Below are 19,959 nucleotides of genomic sequence, written 5' to 3'. Positions count from 1 at the left end.
CCGAATTCCCATCGCGGTGACGTGTCGCGCCGTTGCCGCGATGATGACGCGGCGACGTGCGCGATGCTGTCATATAAGGATATCCACGCATGCGTCGAATCATCACGACGCATGCGAGGGATGGGTTCGGACGGATCGATCCGGTGAGTCTGTACAGACCATAGATCGGATAGATTTGTAAGCATGTCTACAAATTTTTATCTGCTGGAAATCGGAAATATCCGCGGATAAATATCCGCTGGAACGTACACACCAGGGGATCTATCCGCTGAAACCGTTCCGCTGAGATTTTTCAGCGGATGGATCCTCTCGTGTGTACGGGGCCTAATATTTTGCCGTTTTGGTTAAAAAATATGGGCTAGATTCAGATAGAATGGTCTATCTGTCCGCCCGGCGTAACGTATCTCAGATACGTTACGCCGCCGTAATTTAGGGCGCAAGTTCTGTATTCAGAAACAACTTGCGTCCTTAGTTACGGCGGCGTAACGTATCTGTGTCGGCGTAAGCCCGCCTAATTCAAATGTGGATGATGTGGGACTGTTTTATGAATATTAACTGTGACCCCGCGTATTTGACGTTTTTTACAAACGGCGCATGAAAAAATCCCAGTGCGCATGCTCGAAATTCCGCCGCAAATCGTCATTGCTTTCGACGTGAACGTAAATTATGTCCAGCCCTATTCGCGAACGACTTACGCAAACGACGTAAAATTTTCAAAACTCGGCGCGGGAACGACGGCCATACTTAACATAGGATACGCCTCATATAGCAGGGGTAACTATACGCCGAAAAAAGCCTAACGTAAACGACGTAAAAAAATGCGCCGGCCGGACGTACGTTTCTGAATCGGCGTATCTAGCTCATTTGCATATTCCTCTCGTAAATCTATGGAAGCGCCACCTAGCGGCCAGCGTAAATATGCAGCCTAAGATACGACGGTATAAAACACTTACGCCGGTCGGATCTTAGGGAAATCTATGCGTAACTGATTCTATGAATCAGGCGCATAGATACGACCGGCCGGACTAAGAGATACGACGGCGTATCTGGAGATACGCCGTCGTATCTTCTCTCTGAATCTAGCCCTATGTATGTAATGCCAATCTTAAACAGTCCACTTGGCTAAATCCACTAGAAAGACCCTTATGGGTTATAGGTAAAATTTGCTGAATTAGTCAATCAAACTATTGTCCTGCATGGCTAGCAATAAAAGGCTGACAGGTCTTAATGTGTATGTAAACCCCAACAATAAGTTTTGGTCTCTTTCCTACACTGTTTAAAAGATTTTTCTATATTATTTTAACAATTGCAAAAAAAAATACCTGTTGATCCTTCTAGAAATGCAGTGAGCTGATAACTTCCTGTACACTCTACAATGTTATTTGCACTCATTAGCCAGCCCAGGTTACTTCTGTAAACTAAAGAACACCTCCTACCCCCCCCCCCCCCCCATTTTATGCAGCTGAGGGGCAGAGAAGATATCTTGTAGTCTTGACCTACGTCCTGTCCTAGGGTGACAACATTTCTCCTCCATTGATACAATACAGCAGTGGCGGCTGTTTTTTTTTGGGGGGGGGGGCAGCAAACAACCCCCCCCCCCCCCGGGCCGCCGGTGGAGTGGCTAGCACAACTGACCCTACTCCCCTATCCCTGCGTCACAGCACTAACACCCCCAGCAACCCCTCCCAACCGCTGTCTGCCGGTCAGTCCTTACCCTGAATGTGGGCAGTGAGAGCAGTAAGGTCTTTATGCAGTGCGGAGCTGATGCGGCCATCTTCCACCTTCCAGCGTCAAATAGGATCGCCTGATCATGTTTTGGCCAATCAGGAAACAGGTTTCATACCTGCTTCCAAGTTGGCTGGGAGGAGGATCAGTGTTGTAACAGCAAATATTAATTCGCTGTTGCAGCACACCTGGGTGGGATCGGAGCGTATTCTCTGCCACCGGAGCCCACCCTAATTTGAAGCCTATTGGAGCCTCTGGCTCTAATCAGGTGCTTAAGAAAAAAACCTGCCCGCTGTAATTTATGGGCTCGGTGCATGAATAGGGGGTGGCTGCGGAGGCCGTGGATAGATTCATGCTATTCAAGAATCTATCTATTGTATATTGGAGGAGGCATGGAGAGAGGGGACGGGCCCAGGCACATCTAAAGAGAAGCCCGGAGCATGAAGCGCAGAGGAATAGTGCAGGGCGGACATGACCGGGTGCTTGGGACACAAGGGGTTACTAGTTGGGGAGGAAAAGGGGGTAGGCAGGGGGCTGGGCATTAGTTTCCCGGGCTCTGGGGAGTTTATTTAAGGAGGGGGCGGAGCTACAGGGCTCAGCAGCGTGGGGGAAGACATAGGAAGGAGGCAGTTTTTTGCTCTGCTCCTTCACACCAAGATGTCGCAGGTAGACCTAATGCTAGCTAGGCTACGGGCCAGGGCAGCGGAGAGGGGTCCCCAGTGGTTGGAGGCACAGATCGGCGGGCTGATCGAGGACCAGGCGGGAGGGTCTATGGAACCGGCGACTCGCGCTCGGCAATCGCGGCCGCCGGTGCGCTACTCGCCCGAGGTGTCGGGGCGATCCAGGAGGGCAGCGAGGAGTCCAGCTGAAGACCCGTCGCCCCCGCCGGCGAAGCGGTCGCAGCTGTCGGCCGGTGGGGAGTCCGGACGGTACCCTCGCGGTCGGAGGAGCTCGGGAGGCGGGGCCTACGGTCAGGATTGCGCCCGGTCCTCACCGGGGAGAGGGAGTCAGCAGCACAGGCCAGCAGCACCCAGCGCAAGTGTGGGTTCAGAAGGAGAGGCCCGTCGAGGGACAGGGGGGTCCAGGGACAGCGGGCCGTCCATCCGCGCGGCAGCTGCATCAGGGGCTCGGGGGCAGCAAGCCCAGGACAGTAGTGAGGAGCAGCAAGTGACCAGGCCACAGAGCAAGGGGGGGAGGGGGGGCCAAGCAAAGAAGAGTGCAGCAGAGGTTCGATCCAGGCATCCCCTGGGGTCTGCGGCTCCCAGATCTCCTTCTCCTGGGGGGCCACAAGTGCCGTGCAGTGCAACAGAGGACCGGTCGGAGGGCGAGGTGTCCGAGGACGAGGAGGATGTCGTGCGACAACCACCGGTGGATGTAGCGGCGGCGGCTGATGGTGCGGTTCCCAGGCAGCCAGGTAAGACTACCTCCTTACCTACTCTTGATTTTGCTAATGCTTTGTGTACCTTATTGGGGGTGGGAGGGGTTAACCCGGGGGCTGCTGGTGCGGTTGCACGGGGACCGGTGGCGCCTGTGGCTGCGGGGGCGGTTCCCGCCGCTTCGGGGGTCCCGGACCAGATGCAGGACCTGCTGGGGGGTCTGCGGGACCTGTTGCAGCGCTTTGCTGGGGGTCCTGCGGTGCCGCCGCAGGTCGCACCATGGGTGGGGGGGAGTGGGGACAATGGGGGGGCAGCGGCTGCTCCAGCGGCGGTGGCGGTCGACCCCCTCGTCAGCGTGCCAGCGGCTGTTCCGGCAGGCAGTGTAGCGGGGGACACAACAAAAGATAAGTCAGCGGCGGCCAGGGCAGATATTGTGAGGATTGCAGATGCGGCAAAATGTGAGGTATATGTCTGTTTTGAGGGTCCCCTAGGTTCGCATTTGAAGCCAGAGGTGAGAGAAAAAATCGTTAAGGGTGAGTACGTTGAAATTTTTTCTTTGCTTCCTCTGGAAAAATTTAATTTAGACAGGGTGAAGCCCGATGACTCTAAGAAAGAGGACGAGGAGAAGAGGCGTTACCGCCTCATCCCTCGCACCTTTGGAAATTGGTTGCAGGCTTATGCAATACTGGCCAGTGTCATTGGCGACAAGAAGCCGGAACACTGTGCGGCATTGTTTTGCTACATGGATGCGATCGGGGAGGCGCACCGCGTGTACGGGGGTACGGGGTGGCTGCGTTACGACGAGCAATTCCGGCAGCGTATGGCGGTACGGCCGTCAATTAGGTGGGACCATAAGGATATTACCTTGTGGATGCGGCTTATGTCTGCGCCGCGGGCGTCGGGCCAGTTTTTTCAGGGGGGGGGCCGGGGGGGCCGCAGCCTCGGGACCGTCGGCCGGAAAAAAGTGGGGAGTCTGTTGGCAGTTTAACGAAGGATCCTGCAAGTTTGGAGGGTCCTGTCGTTTCAAACACGAATGCTCGGGTTGCGGAGGTACCCACCCCCTATCCAAATGCTTCAAGCGGGGCAAGCGGGGGGGAGACTCTGCGGGAAAGGGGGGTGACGCCGGTGAAGGTGGAAAGGATGCGTCCTTTTCTAGATAGGTACCCGGACGTCGCAGCGGCTCGTTTACTGACTGCGGGTTTTACGGAGGGGTTTCGCATTCCGTGTAATTTGACGGCGGTGCCACCGCTGGCGGGGAATTTGCGATCAGCTTTGGAACACCCGGAGATAGTTACGGAAAAATTGGGAAAAGAGGTGGCGCTGGGGCGGATGGGGGGGCCATTTCGGGAACAACCGATGAGGGATTTGGTGGTTTCTCCGTTGGGGGTGGTGCCCAAGAAGGAACCCAACAAATTCCGCCTCATTCACCACCTCTCTTTTCCGAAGGGGGGGTCGGTGAATGATGCCATTGATCCGGAAGCATGTACGGTGTCATACACGTCGTTTGATGCGGCGGTGAGCTGGGTGCGGAGGTATGGAAAGGGGGCACTCATGGCAAAATCGGACATTGAGGCTGCATTCCGATTGCTACCGGTACACCCAGACAGTTTTCGCCTGTTGGGCTGTCGGTGGCAGGAGGAGTTTTATGTGGATCGAGGTCTGCCCATGGGTTGCTCCATTTCATGTGCGTTTTTCGAAACGTTCAGCTCTTTCTTGGAGTGGGTGGTCCGGGACGTGGCAAGGGTGGACTCGGTTGTCCACTATTTGGATGACTTCTTGTGCGTGGGACCCCCTTCCTCCAGAGTGTGTGCGATTCTATTGGCGACATTGCAGCACATTGCGGGAAGATTTGGGGTCCCCTTGGCGGCGGACAAGACGGAAGGCCCTACGACGGAGCTCAGTTTTCTGGGGATCGTGATCGATTCCCAGGCAATGGAGTGCCGTCTGCCGCCGGACAAAGTGGAGAACCTCAGGCAGGTGATCAGGGACTTCCTGGGACGCAGCAAGGTCACGTTGAGGGAATTACAATCATTGCTGGGGAAGTTCAATTTTGCATGTAGGATCATCCCCATGGGTAGGGTGTTTTGCCGACGGCTGTCGGCGGCCACCGCGGGAGCAAAATCGCCGAGACACTTTATAAGATTGACCAAGGAACTGAAAGAGGATCTTAGGGTGTGGCACACTTTTTTGGAGACGTTTAATGGGCGGTCGGTGTGGATGGAGGGGCCGGTCAGTAATTTCGATTTGGACCTGGTCACGGATGCGGCTGGGTCAACGGGGTATGGGGCCTTTTTTCGGGGTCGTTGGAGTGCGGAACCTTGGCCAGATTCATGGAGGGCGGCGGGTTTACTCAAGAACCTAGTGCTGCTGGAATTGTTTCCAGTGGTTCTGGCAATGGAACTGTGGGGGGAAGAGTGGAAAAATCGGAAGGTGAGACTGAATTGCGACAATATGGGGGTAGTGCAGGTCATCAACCGGATCTCCGCTTCATCCTTGCCGGTGGTCCGGTTGCTGAGACATTTGGTGTTGCGGTGCCTGCAGTGTAATGTTTTTCTATATGCGGTGCACATACCGGGGGTGGACAACACGCTGGCTGACTCTCTGTCTCGTTTTCAGTGGGGCAGGTTCAGGGAGTTGGCTCCTACGGCAGAGCGGACCGGGGTGCCGTGCCCGGCGTGGCTGTGGGACACTGCTTTGGACTTGCCGCGCGTTGGATCCAACGGTCGGTGAGTGGGGCGACGTGGACGGCGTACTCTAGAGTCTGGGGGGAGTGGTTCGAGTTCTTGCGACAGGTGGGAGGTGACGTAGGAGATGGGGGTAGGGAAGGGGGATGGTTGGTGTTGTATTTTGTGTCCAGGCACATGGAGGATGGGGGGTCGGTTTCCGCCATTGAGCGCAAGCTGGCGGGTTTGGCATTTCTCTTCAAGTTGCAGGGGTTGCAGGATTTTACTAAAACTTTTTGGGTAAAACAAGCGGTGAAGGGATATAGGAAGGGAAAGGTAAGGAGGGATTCGCGTAGGCCGGTGTCATTCGCAGTGCTTCAAGCGATCTGCGGCAAACTGGGGGAGGTGTGCGCGTCAGGATACGAGGGGATACTTTTTAGGGCGGTTTTTGCGGTCGCATTTTTTGGGGCTTTTAGGTTGGGAGAATTAGTTAGCCCATCTAAGTCAGTGGCTGGGGGGTTCGGTTTTCAGGATGTTCGAGTGGAGGAAAGAAGCGTTGTGATCATGCTGCGCCGGTCCAAGACGGACCAGGCAGGGAGGGGAACACGGGTGGTGCTCTATGCATTGCCGGGTTCCGAGGTGTGTCCGGTGAGAGCGGTCGAGGAATTTTTAGGAGTACGCCCGGTAGGGTTGGGGGCATTTTTTGCGCACGGGGACGGGACGTTTTTGTCAAGATTCCAATTTGTGACAGTGTTTAGAAAATGTTTGTGTGCTGCGGGGTATGACGGACGACGGTATGCTTCGCACTCCTTCCGCATTGGGGCGGCCACTGAGGCTGCACGGTGCGGGTTGGATGAGGCGGCCGTTAAGAAGATAGGTAGGTGGGAATCTAGGAGATTCCGATCTTATGTGCGTCCGCATTTGCTGGCTGATTAAATGAGAGGAGGGGGACAATGGGAAACGGACAAAGGGATGTGTCGTGGCTGGTGTTTGTAAAGTGGAGAAGGTGGAGGTTTTGTTGGTGTTATGTGCTACATGAAATCGTTTTTATTTTCAGATTGCAGCTTCCCGTGCCTCGTATGGATTGTAGGGCACTCTTACGTGTTCTGGGGTGCCAGGAGAGCAGACGCCCGACCGGATGGCAGGCAATTGGGCATTTCCAGGCGGGAGGCATGCGTACGCTGGTTGGGTTTTAGGGGGATGGAATGGAGTAGGGTGGTTCCTGAGGTCAGCCATTACGCCCGGCTCGATCGCCCCCCAGATGTGCTGGTCCTGCACGTGGGGGGTAACGACTTGGGTGTCCGGCCGATGGCGGAACTTATAATGGCAGTCAAGGCGGACTTTATGTCCCTGAGAATGTCCTTCCCAGGTTTGATAGTGGTCTGGTCGGATATGGTAGTGAGGACGGCCTGGCGTACTGCTAGATCAGTGGATAGGCTGAACAAGGCTCGCATAAAGGTCAATCAGGTGGTGGGGAGGTTCGTGGCACGTAATGGGGGATTAGTAATTCGGCACACTGAGTTGGAGAGGGATGTGGGACTGTTTCATAGGGGGGACGGCGTCCACCTTTCTGATATTGGGATCGATTTGTGGGCCTTGGGGTTAGAAGATGGAATCCGTAGGGCCCTGCGGGTGTGGGGTGGCCCTCGAGGCTAAGGGGTTAACCTCTCAGGCTGTGGCGGTGTCAGGTGGTCTCCAGGAGGTCAAAAAAGGAACAGTATGAAGGAAGTGTGGGGGTCCAGCGGTTATGGACCCTCTCCGTATTCCACCGGAATGGTGTCCGCTGGAACACGGAAATTTGTGTACTGCGGGATAGGGGGTGTTGGTATGCCTTTAAGGCTGGCGGTTGGTTTTTTGATTACGTCCCGCAGGATATTGGAAAAATGTTATGTGTGTGTTACCTCTTTTGACCACATGTCTGTATATGGTTGCCATTTTTATATGGCTGTTGTAAAAGCTGTTTTATATTTGAAAAAATAATGTAAAGTTAATAAAAGGTATTTATGTTACAAATGGTTAATAAAATTATGGCTGCTATGGCCAATTTTCTCCATCTCAGGTGTTGCCTCAGTTTTCTTCTAATTTAGTGTAAGAAAGGGGGGGGGTTATGGTTTGGGGTCCTAATGGGTTATTATGGGTATCCAGGCTACCTGAGTCAAGAGAAGCCCGGAGCATGAAGCGCAGAGGAATAGTGCAGGGCGGACATGACCGGGTGCTTGGGACACAAGGGGTTACTAGTTGGGGAGGAAAAGGGGGTAGGCAGGGGGCTGGGCATTAGTTTCCCGGGCTCTGGGGAGTTTATTTAAGGAGGGGGCGGAGCTACAGGGCTCAGCAGCGTGGGGGAAGACATAGGAAGGAGGCAGTTTTCCCACCCACCCTCCCTGTTTTTTGGTCTCGTTTGTGTTGTGCGTGTGTGTTCTTCTTTTGCAGGTCATGGATGCAGGTCGTCATAGCAGTAGGAATAGTGGCGGTGTCAGGTGGTCTCCAGGAGGTCAAAAAAGGAACAGTATGAAGGAAGTGTGGGGGTCCAGCGGTTATGGACCCTCTCCGTATTCCACCGGAATGGTGTCCGCTGGAACACGGAAATTTGTGTACTGCGGGATAGGGGGTGTTGGTATGCCTTTAAGGCTGGCGGTTGGTTTTTTGATTACGTCCCGCAGGATATTGGAAAAATGTTATGTGTGTGTTACCTCTTTTGACCACATGTCTGTATATGGTTGCCATTTTTATATGGCTGTTGTAAAAGCTGTTTTATATTTGAAAAAATAATGTAAAGTTAATAAAAGGTATTTATGTTACAAATGGTTAATAAAATTATGGCTGCTATGGCCAATTTTCTCCATCTCAGGTGTTGCCTCAGTTTTCTTCTAATTTAGTGTAAGAAAGGGGGGGGGTTATGGTTTGGGGTCCTAATGGGTTATTATGGGTATCCAGGCTACCTGAGTCATGAATGTAACATAAAAAAGGAAATTGTAAGCGCAGAGATGGAGTAACTGTAAGCAAATGGCAGTGAACCAATAGTAAAATAACAATAAAAGTCTATTAGTCCTTTAAAGGATCAGCTCTTAAAATGAATGGTTACATTTTGGGTTTGCACGTTACCTTTGTAGCTTTGTTGTCAGGGTGGGAAAGTCCATAATAAATGCAATGTCCAGACCGATGTAAAACCTCCAACAGTTTGGTTTTATTTCTTTTTGCTGCAGGGTAACTTTAAATAGAGAAAGCAGAAGGGAGAGGAAGAGCAGGGGAAGGTTCAGGCACACGGTACAGAATAAATCAGTCTCAACTCTCAGCTATTGAGTGGGTATTGCTTACCCGGATAGTCCGCTCTTACTTGGCCTAGCAGCCGGGATGATGCACGAACTAATGTCCAGACGGTCTCTGCCACAGACCTCTTGGAATGAGCTGGGTCTCTGCCACAGACCTTTGAAGCTGTCTGTTCACAAGGGAGGAAGCTGTCTTGATGAAAGAAACCATGGGAGGACCTGTCCTGGAGGAGACTAGCAAAGTGCTAGTGTCTCGGATGAGGCCTGGTGACCCAATCAAGAAGGAATCCACTACATTGAAAGCCCTGCAGTCTGCTGGTTCCGGCTTAGAGGCTCTTTTACTGCTCGGCTGAAGGTTCGGGACTTTGAAATCCTGTGGCAGAGGATTCCTGGACGCATCCAAATTTATTCAGAGGTCTGTGGCAGGGACCAAGCTCATTCCAAGAGGTCTGTGGCAGAGACCGTCTGGACATTAGTTTGTGCATCATCCCGGCTGCTAGGCCAAGTGAGAGGGGACTATCCGGTTGAGCAATACCCACTCAATAGCTGAGAGTTGAGACTGATTTATTCTGTACCGTGTGCCTGAACCTTCCCATGCTCTTCCTCTCCCTTCTGCTTTCTCTATTTAAAGTTACCCTGAAGCAAAAAGAAATAAAACCTAACTGTTGGAGGTTTTACATCGGTCTGGACATCGCATTTATTATGGACTTTCCCACCCTGACAACAAAGCTACAAAGGTAACATGCAAACCCAAAATTTAACCAGCAGCTCCTACGGGGGTAGTGCTACACGTGGGGGCTTCTCCGGGAATTATTGCCGTTGCCTGTGGATACTGGATTAAGTTTTTCGTTTCTGGAAAGTCGGCCATTGAGAAAGTGTTGGACTGTGCTTTGTATGAGAGAGGAAGGGGTACAGATCACTGCTTTGCCAACTGCGTAGGTTGTGGGCGGAGTCACTGAGGAAAAAGCCCACAAACTACGTGCCAAGGGAGCTAAACTGGGAGGAGACGTGAACCGTGTGAGTGTGTTTCACACCAAAGACCAGGAGTTGCTGGATCTAGTGAGTGGATCAAACAGCATGTCAGCCTTCTCTTGGGCACCTGCCATATCAGGAGCTGGGATGTTCTCTGGGCCTACTACTGCGGATGCTGCCCATTCCGGGGCCCCGCTTACTGTCCATCCAACTGTGCCCATTTGGCCAATGTCAATCCTGCGAGGAGTATCTCTTTGAGGTGGAACAACTCACCGTGCCGCTCCGCGCTAATCGGGTGAACTGGGTAACAGGCACTGTCACTTCGGAGGAAGTCGTCCATACTCCCACAGTTCAGCCTACGCGCATCGCATCTGCTACAGGTGCATCCGGAGTAGACACTACTGTCACTTCGGAGCCATCAGCGGACAACCAGCAGACGCTGCCACCGCTACCACCAGTGCCTTTGTCCCGCCTGTGAAAAGGAAGGTGGGCTACATTAAAGCCTCCCTCGGCCGTGGTCAAGACCTACCTCAGCCCCTGCCACAACCGGACCCCGTGAGCGGAGATGTCTCTGGGAGGTCCACGCCAGGAACTGGTAAGTAGGCTGGGGTTAACCTGACTATATCTACCTGCACGTATTTACCTGCTGAGGAGTGGGATTCCTCGGACTTAGACTCCTCGTCTGATGTCGGGAATGATGACTTGTTTGAATCAATGTCCCAGGAACTTAGATGGAGTAATCACAATTGTGTTACCCCAAGACGCAGTCAGCCGGATATATTCTCCATGGACACTGGAGACACAAACACCTCGGGTGGATGTCCCAGATACAAATAGGGAGACCATACTTAAAGAAGGAATCCCACCTTCAACTGCTCAGCCCTTAGTTCCGAAGTTGCCAGACTCTTGTGTAATGCCTGGATTGGAAAGCTCCAGGACTCTGCCTAAGCTCACCCGCCTACAGCGGGTACTCATGAAGAGGGTAGCTACCGAGTATGGCTTGGAATTCCCTTATGTACCCAAGAACTCATGGTGGAAATTGAAGCTCGCTGTGAACAGTGGTACGGGGAACCTGGAACATTCTTTTGTTATGGCTCACCGATTTCAGGGGTGCAGACTTGACTGGAATTACGGCTGGCATATTCATGCAGATCGAGTGGTCATTTCGTAATATATGGGAAGAGGATATTGTGCACTCGATCACTACTAGGGATGAGCTTTGTATTCAGATCAAACTCATGTTCGACTCGAACATCGTATGTTCGATCGTTCATCGAAATATGAAAAAAACGAGTCGTTCCTGACAAATTCGAGTTACGTTTCACAGACCATAATTCACTGCGGCATCGCTGGCTGATGATTGGCCAAGCATGCACTATGACCCGCATGCTTGGCCAATCACAGCTTGCAAAAAACGGAGAGCCATAATTGGCCAAAGCCAGGGTACTGGTGCCAGACCCCCCCTCCTCTCTGCCAGACCCCCCATCTTCTGTGCCAGACCCCCATCTTCTCTGCCAAACACCCATCTTCTCTGCCAGACCCCCCTCCTCTCTGCCAAACTCCCATCTTCTCTGTCAGCTCCCCATGTGGCAACATGTGACAAGTGACAATCCGCAACGTGTGGCAGGTGACTTGGCAAGTGACAATCTGCATCTGGTGACAGGCGATGTGGCAAGTGACACGCTGAATCTGGTGACGGGATGCATGGTAAGTGGCACGCTGAATCTGGTGACAGGGGATGGATGGTAAGTGACACACTGAATTTGATGACAGGTGACGGTGGCAAGTGACATGCTGAATTTGATGACAGGTGACGGTGGCAAGTGACATGCTGAATTTGATGACAGGTGACGGTGGCGAGTGACACGCTGAATTTGATGACGGGTGATGGTGGCAAGTGACATGCTGAATTTGGTGACAGGTGACACGCTGAATTTGATGACGGGTGATGGTGGCAAGTGACATGCTGAATCTGGGGGCAGGTGACGGTGGCAAGTGACATGCTGAATCTGGTGGCAGGTGACGGTGGCAAGTGACACGCTGAATCTGGGGGCAGGTGACGGTGGCAAGTGACACGCTGAATCTGGTGGCAGGTGACGGTGGCAAGTGACACGCTGAATCTGGGGGCAGGTGACGGTGGCAAGTGACACGCTGAATCTGGTGGCAGGTGACGGTGGCAAGTGACACGCTGAATCTGGGGGCAGGTGACGGTGGCAAGTGACACGCTGAATCTGGGGGCAGGTGACGGTGGCAAGTGACACGCTGAATCTGGTGGCAGGTGACGGTGGCAAGTGACACGCTGAATCTGGGGGCAGGTGACGGTGGCAAGTGACACGCTGAATCTGGTGGCAGGTGAGGGTGGCAAGTGACACGCTGAATCTGGTGGCAGGTGACGGTGGCAAGTGACACGCTGAATCTGGGGGCAGGTGACGGTGGCAAGTGACACGCTGTAAAGTAGAAATATTGTACTTTCATTCTTGAGAGTAAGTGCGTAAATTGGGGAAGGCTTGTAGGGGCCCCATAGCATTAAGCTATTAAGATGGCCCTGAGTGCTAGTGTCTCGGGTGAGGCCTGGTGACCCAATCAAGGAGGGATCCACTACATTGAAAGCCCTGCAGTCTGCCAGTTCCTACTTAGAGGCTCTTTTACTGCTCGGCTAAAGGTTCAGGACTTTGAAATTCGGTGGCAGAGGATTCCTGGACGCATCCAAATTTATTCTGGGGTCTGTGGCAGGGACCAAGCTCATTCAAAGGTCTGTAGCAGAGACCAAGCTCATTCCAAGAGGTCTGTGGCAGAGACCGTCTGGACATTAGTTCGTGCATCATCCCGGCTGCTAGGCCAAGTGAGAGGGGACTATCCGGGTAAGCAATACCCACTCAATAGCTGAGAGTGGAGACTGATTTATTCTGTACCGTGTGCCTGAACCTTCCCCTGCTCTTCCTCTCCCTTCTGCTTTCTCTATTTAAAGTTACCCTGCAGCAAAAAGAAATAAAACCTAACTGTTGGAGGTTTTACATTGATCTGGACATTGCATTTATTATGGACTTTCCCACCCTGACAACAAAGCTACAAAGGTAACGTGCAAACCCAAAATTTAAAGCGGGAGTTCACCCGAAAACAAATTTTTAACATTAGATTGATGCTCATTTTGTGAAGGGGAATCTGGTAGTTTTTTTAAAATCGAAGCTGTACTTACCGTTTTAGAGAGCGATCTTCTCCGCCGCTTCCGGGTATAGTCTTCGGGACTGGGCGTTCCTATTTGATTGACAGTCTTCCGTCAGGCTTTCGACGGTCGCATACATCGCGTCACGAGTAGCCGAAAGAAGCCGAACGTCGGTGCGGCTCTATACGGCGCCTGCGCACCGACGTTCGGCTACTTTTGGAAAATCGCGACGCGATGTATGCGACCGTCGGAAGCCTGTCGGAAGCCTGTCAATCAAATAGGAACGCCCAGTCCCGCAGCCCATACCCGGAAGTGGCGGAGAAGATGTATCTCTAAAACGGTAAGTACGGCTTTGATTGTAAAAAAAACACCCGATTCCCCTTGACAAAACGAGCCTCAATCTAATGTTAAAAAAAAAGTTTTTGGGGTGAACCTCCACTTTAACCAGCAGCCCCTACGGGGGTAGTGCTACATTTTCCTTATTGTCTTGTAAGAACTGTAGATTTGTGTCTGTGTAACCATTTCATGTGTGTTACCAAAATTGGGCATCTATCAGTCTGTCATTGCAACTAACAAAATATGAGAAATTTCCATTTCAAATACTGGATGATTTGAAGACTAAACAATTATAAGGAATCAGGATTGGTAAACAAACACTATTTACAAACTCATTCAAAGTACATTTATAGCCAAAAAGGTTTTCCAATTTGCATAGAGGAGAGAATGGATGGGACCCTAGCTGGGATATTTATCTTATTTTTTTATTTTACCGTATGTGTCCCATTTGGGAGATTTTCCTTTACTTCCAGTCTTTGAGACACAACAGGAAGTGAGAGGAAAACTCTCCAAAGAGCAAGTGTCCTCACTGAAACATTTCCCCCCCACCTTCTGTTCCGGTGACAGCTGTTAATTATTGATATCCCATCACTTTCTACCCTAGTTGGGGATACATTTCCCCAAGAAGAAACAACAATACAAAATCTCACAGGGGTTCTAATTCTTACTTTCCTCTACTCTATCCCAAACTAATCAAAATGTTCTGACTATAGGCAATGCTGTATCCTGGCCTAGGCCAACAAGGCCCAGGCCTAGGGCAGCACTTTGCAGGGGGGCAGCACGGACAGTGTCCCCGCCGTCTTGCGCTACACTGTTAGGCAAATTAGTTTAGCGCCCCCATAAATCGGCCGCAGTGCTTCCAGTATGTGGGCGGTTGGCATTCTGCAACTGTGGGGGGGGGAGCTCACTTCTAATTTTTTACCATCCCTGTCCCATTGCAGAGATTTCCCTTCACTTCATGTCCCATAGCCAAACAGGAAGTGAGAGGAAATCTATGCAAATTAAAGCGGATGTCCGCTGAAAAAAATATTAAAAGCCAGCAGCTACAAATACTGCAGCTGTTGACTTGTAATATTAGGACACTTACCTGTCCTGGAGTCCAGCGCCGTCCGCAGCAGAGGACGAGCGATCGCTCGTCACTCTGCTGCCCCCCGCCATCCTCGGTGAGGGAACCAGGAAGTAAAGCGCTCCGGCTTCACTGCCCGGTTCCCTAGGGCACATGCGCGAGTCGCGCTATGCCTGCTGATTGGCTCCCGCTGTGTACTGGGAGCCGAGTGTTCCCAGAACACAACGGGGGGACGGGAGGTGACGTCATGCCCGCAGTTTACCCGAGACTGTGTGGCCAGAAGTGGGTGCAAATACCTGTCTTTAAACAGGTATCTGCACCCCCTCCCCCTGAAAGGTGTCAAATGTGACACCGGAGAGGGGGAGTGTTCCGATCAGCGGGAGTTACACTTCAGGGTGGAGCTCCGCTTTAAGGGAATCCATTGCCCCCCCCCTCAGGCCATCAGAACTAGTGTCTCCACTTGAAAATTTCAGGGTGGGTCTTAAACCGCAAGGGGTGTGGCCTTGACAGGAAGGGGTGGGTCATATTTAAATTAGGGGGTGCACGAGTTTAGTCAGGCCTAGGGCAGCACAAAACCTAAATACACCCCTGACTATAGGTATACTTTAATTCTTCTATTTTACAATTTCCAGTTTGTCAGAAAGGTAGAGTAGGTATATGTTTAGATATTTTGGTTTTAATGTCACATAAGTCAATGTTTCCCAAACCCATCACCATGACACATTAATAGATGTTTTGCAGGAGACCACACTGCTACCTAGGGGCACCCGGCCACTGGTTTCCCTCCACGTCTGCATGCTCTGCAGACGTGGAGAGCATGCATGCATGCTGCAGTATGTAACTAACTCGGTCTCAGGCTTCTGCTTCGTCTGACTGGTAGTGTAATTAGAGGCGCAGCACTGGAGCCATCGCTAGAGGAAGCAGAGCCGATGTATAGCGCTGCCTCCTGTCACATGGGCAGGGCAAAGGGGGTTGGGTCAGGGGTGGAGCCAATGGGGGCGCCAAAATTTGGTTTCGCCTAGGTAGTCAAAAATCCTTGCACCAGCCCTGCGGGCGCCAAAATTTGGTTTCGCCTAGGGTGTCAAAAATCCTTGCACCAGCCCTGCCTGTATTCCTATAACACCCAATTCTATCCAGCGCCGCCTCCTGTCACATGGGCAGGGCAAAGGGGGTTGGGTCAGGGGTGGAGCCATTGGGGGCGGCAAAATTTGGTTTCGCCTAGGGTGTCAAAAATCCTTGCACCAGCCCTGCAGGCGCCAAAATATGGTTTCGCCTAGGGTGTCAAAAATCCTTGCACCAGCCCTGCCTGTATTCCTATAACACCCAATTCCATCCACCCCCAATTATAACCAACACTATCATCTCCTTGTAGTGATATAAATCTTTCCACTTGCTTCAACGTTACTAAGAAATTAGATAATATAATAGAACAAGGATAAATCTGCACACTCTGCACTGGCAGATCATTCATTGTAATCCTCAGGTTCTCGATGTCTCTATGGCAGCCATTCTCCACCAGGCTTCCTTGGAACCATAGGGTTCCTCTAGAGCAGTGGTTCTCAACCTTTCTAAAGCCGTGACCCCTTGATAGAATTTCACAAGTTGTGGGGACCCCTAACAGTAAAATTATTTTCGTAGCGTGGCTTGTCAGCACTCAAGGCAAGACAAATAATTTGCGCCCCTAACTCACTGTTTCTCTTTGTTCTTATTTCTGTCCCTTTCATCTTTCTCTATCCTAATTTCTTGTCCCCCCCCCCCTATCCCTCTCTTTTGTACTCTCTCCGTCTTTATTATTCTTTCTCCTATTCTTTCTATTCCTTTTTCGTTGTTCCTCCCGCTCTTTTCCTCTCCCTTTCATATAGTCTCTATTTTAATACCTTCTCTTACTACTTGGGGTGGGGAATAGGATGAGTGGAAGTCCTGATGGGGGGTTCGGGATGAGTGGCAGTGCTGACGGGGAGTTCGGGATGAGTGGCAGTGCTGGCAGGTGGGGTTTGGGATGAGTGGAAGTGCTGGCGTGGGGTTCGGGATGAGTGGCAGTGGCGGCGGGGGGTTCGGGATGAGTGGCAGTGCTGGCAGGGGGGGTTTGGGATGAGTGGAAGTGCTGGCAGGGGGTTCGGGATGAGTGGCAGTGCCGGCAGGGGGTTCGGCATGAGTGGCAGTGCTGGCTGGGGGTTGGGGATGAGTGGCAGTGCTGGCTGGGGGTTGGGGATGAGTGGCAGTGCCAGCGGGGGGTTCAGGATGAGTGGCAGTGCTGGTGGGGGGTTCGGGATGAGTGGCAGTGCTGGTGGGGGGGTTTGGGATGAGTGGCAGTGCTGGTGGGGGGAGTTGGGATGAGTGGCAATGCTGGGGGGGGGGGATTCTGATTGGCCAACTTGGGTGCTCTTGATCAAGGTCATCTGGACTATGCTAACGCCCTGTACCTCGGACTCCCAAAGTACCAAATCTCCCGTCTGCAAGTCGTTCAGAATACGGCCGCCAGACTGGTGACTGGAAAAAAAAAATGGGAATCAATCTCACCTTCGTTGAGAACCCTTCACTGGCTGCCAGTAAAAGACAGAATTGCATTTAAAGCACTCTGCCTGACACATAAGTGCATCCATGGGAAGGCTCCGCAATATCTTTGCAATATCTTTGCGACAAGATAGAACCTCACAATTCGAATCGCGTTCTGCGATCCACCGACCAAAATCTGGTCAGGGTACCAAAAACCAAATACAAGTCCAAAGGAGAAAGAAGGTTTGCTTTTCAGGGTCCTAGACTATGGAACGCTTTACCAACCAGCATTCGGTTGGAGGAAAACCACCTGACTTTCAGAAGACGGATCAAAACTCTGCTCTTTTGATGTCATGAGACACGAACAACTAGCGCCCAGAAGCGATTCAGTTCGCATGAGCCGCGCTTTATAAGTTTTTCATTCATTCATTCATTCATCTGCTGATCTGAGAACTTCAATGGGGACTTTTAATGGCAACTCTAATCACAGGTAGTGTTACTCTCTGTGTCTCCAACTTTGTGGTGTCTCGTAGCAGTGACACCTATGCCAAAATCAGGAGATAGGGTCTCCTCCAGCTCCTCCTACTTTACATTCCTCACCAGTCAGCTGACCTCTAGTCTCTGCCCCCCAGTCATGCCGTGAACTGAATAGGTGGCTGCGAACAGGGTGAGTGGGAGGCCGCAGGCTCTAGGAACAGCCCAACTGGGTGGCAGAAAAAAAGCTGGGAAAGCGGTGCTGGCTTCAGGAACAGCCCAGGATTTGGTGACCCCTGGCAAATCATCATTCGACCCCCGAAGGGGTCCCGACCCCCAGGTTGAGAACCACTGCTCTAGAGGTTGCTAGGGTTTTTTTTTTGAGTTTTGGCTAATTGACTCCCCATTTCATGATGTCTGCATAGTTGTAGGGCCATTGCCACTTGGCAGAGTTAATGGCATAACACTAATGATGAGTTTAGCTATTTGTAAAGGGTGGCATTCTTCCCACTGACCATCAATGTAAGAGGCATTTCTCCATTGACCCCCAATGAATTGGTTTTAGCAGCGTTCCCAACACCCAAAGATGATTTGAAAGGTTCCTCTAAGGTAGTGTTCTCCAAATTGTGGCCCGAGGGCTGAATGTGGACCTTTGTTTGCCCATGTCTGGCCCTTGAGGCCCTATATACACAATGGGGCAACATCATTCTCACCAATACCAATGATGGGGCAGTATTCCAACTCCTACTGACCACGGGCGCTATTAAAAATTTTTGTTCCCGCTGACCAAGTCTGAGGTACTGCGTACTCATACACTCTGCATTGTAGTTGAGCATCATGGGGAAATGTAGTTCCAAAACATCTGGGGTGCCAAGGTTCACCATCACGGCTCTAAGGTAAAATGTTTGCGTAAGGCTGTTCTACAAAATTATCATAATAGGAAGATTTCTTCAACCAGTGGGCACAGGAGGGTCATGCGATGCATAATAGCCCATTATGCTTTACCTTTGCAGGGAAATAAAGAGGAAGTAAAACCCATCAGGGTTTACTTCCTTTTTAACCTTGGCTGCTTTATATACTACCTGAAGCCATATAACATTTTTTGTAAGCTCATTTTAGATTTTGCAAATGATCCCTCTGTGACTTCAGTAATTACATGGGGATAAAGTGGGGAAACCCTAGAACCCCAGTCAGCTTTTATTGCTGCACATGACAATGATTTACCCCCTCACTCCTTGCCCTTGTTTACAGGCAGGTCCAAGGGAAAGTGACCAGAAATGTCTCCAATAGGGGACAGAGAAAGCAGCAAAAATGAAGCCGGGAAAGGTCAGAACCTCTGTGATGTTTTTATTGCTGTCTGTGCCTTACTGTCTCTGTGTCACCCTCCTCCTGTCACTGCTTTGATGCCACTGGGATAGAAAGTAACGAAAAATCTGCCAGGTGGAGTCACAGGCCCAGATTCACCAAGCATTTACGCCGACGTATAGCATGTTACGCCGACGTAAGTGCAAATGTGCGCCGGCGTATGTGTGCGGCAGACCTGGGAACCAACATGCGCCTAAAAACAGGCTACACCCCGCCGACGTAGCTTGCACACGCCGACGTAGGGTGGGCGCACATATGGGCTGGGCGCATGGTGCTGCTCCCAGATGCGCGTAAGTTGTACGTCCGGCGTCAAGTTATTCCCCATAAATGAGGTGCAACCCGGCAACAGACATGCACAGGTCTGCACCAGGGAACACAAGCCGGCGTATTGTGCGTTGGACGTGTGTCTGGCTGGGCGTACGTTATGTTCACGGCGTACGCGGTGATCTGACGTAGCTTAGGCAGTTGCGCCGGCGTGGTTGTGAGCAGGCGCAGGGGGGTGCTGTGCATGCGTCCACGTCACGGCACATGCGCAATTCGTGATACGTACCTGTCTGGCGCTCGGTCCATCATTTGCATGGGGTCACGCCCACTTCAACCTACGCCGGCATGCGCCTTCGAAACCCATGCCACGCTGGTGCAGCGTTGGGAGCACTGGCTTGCTGAATGCAATGCTTGCATCTACGTGTTACGTTGGCGTGGCGTTTGGTGATTGCTCTACGGCAGCGTAATGTGCGCCTTGCTCTCTGTGAACCTGGGCCACAGACACCAATAATAACCTAAAAGAGGTTATAACCTTTCCCCTCTCTTTTCAGAACAAAAAGAAAATGTTGGCTGGAGTTGTGCTTTATTCTCAATATCATGATCCCGATCCATCAAGAAGGTATAGCACTACAGTATGCATACAGTCACACACACAATTTTCAGACAGAAATTGCAGACTGCTCTTTAACAAAATGATCATGTACTAAGTACAGAGATATTATATTAAATGTACTATAAAGTTTTTAAATATTACATTATTGTTCAGTTTTCCCAGGTAAAGCCCTTAAACATA

At 51.5% G+C, this 19,959-nt stretch overlaps 2 protein-coding genes across 4 annotated transcripts in view; one reads left to right on the top strand and one right to left on the bottom strand.

Annotated features, from left to right (window-relative positions):
• Positions 1-19,959, bottom strand: part of VARS1 (valyl-tRNA synthetase 1) — a 101,994-nt gene that overhangs the window by 81,610 nt on the left and 425 nt on the right. The gene's annotated exons all lie outside the window — the stretch shown is intronic.
• LOC120913512 (fucolectin-like) overlaps positions 19,716-19,959 on the top strand; it is a 41,570-nt gene continuing 41,326 nt past the window's right edge. Inside the window, exon 1 of the mRNA XM_040323488.1 lies at positions 19,716-19,785. The gene's annotated coding sequence lies outside the window, so the exon portion shown is untranslated. The remainder of the gene's footprint in view (positions 19,786-19,959) is intronic.

Source organism: Rana temporaria, chromosome 9, assembly GCF_905171775.1.
Source record: "Rana temporaria chromosome 9, aRanTem1.1, whole genome shotgun sequence".
NCBI classification, from domain to species: domain Eukaryota; kingdom Metazoa; phylum Chordata; class Amphibia; order Anura; family Ranidae; genus Rana; species Rana temporaria.
This window is presented reverse-complemented; position numbering and strand designations above follow the sequence as displayed.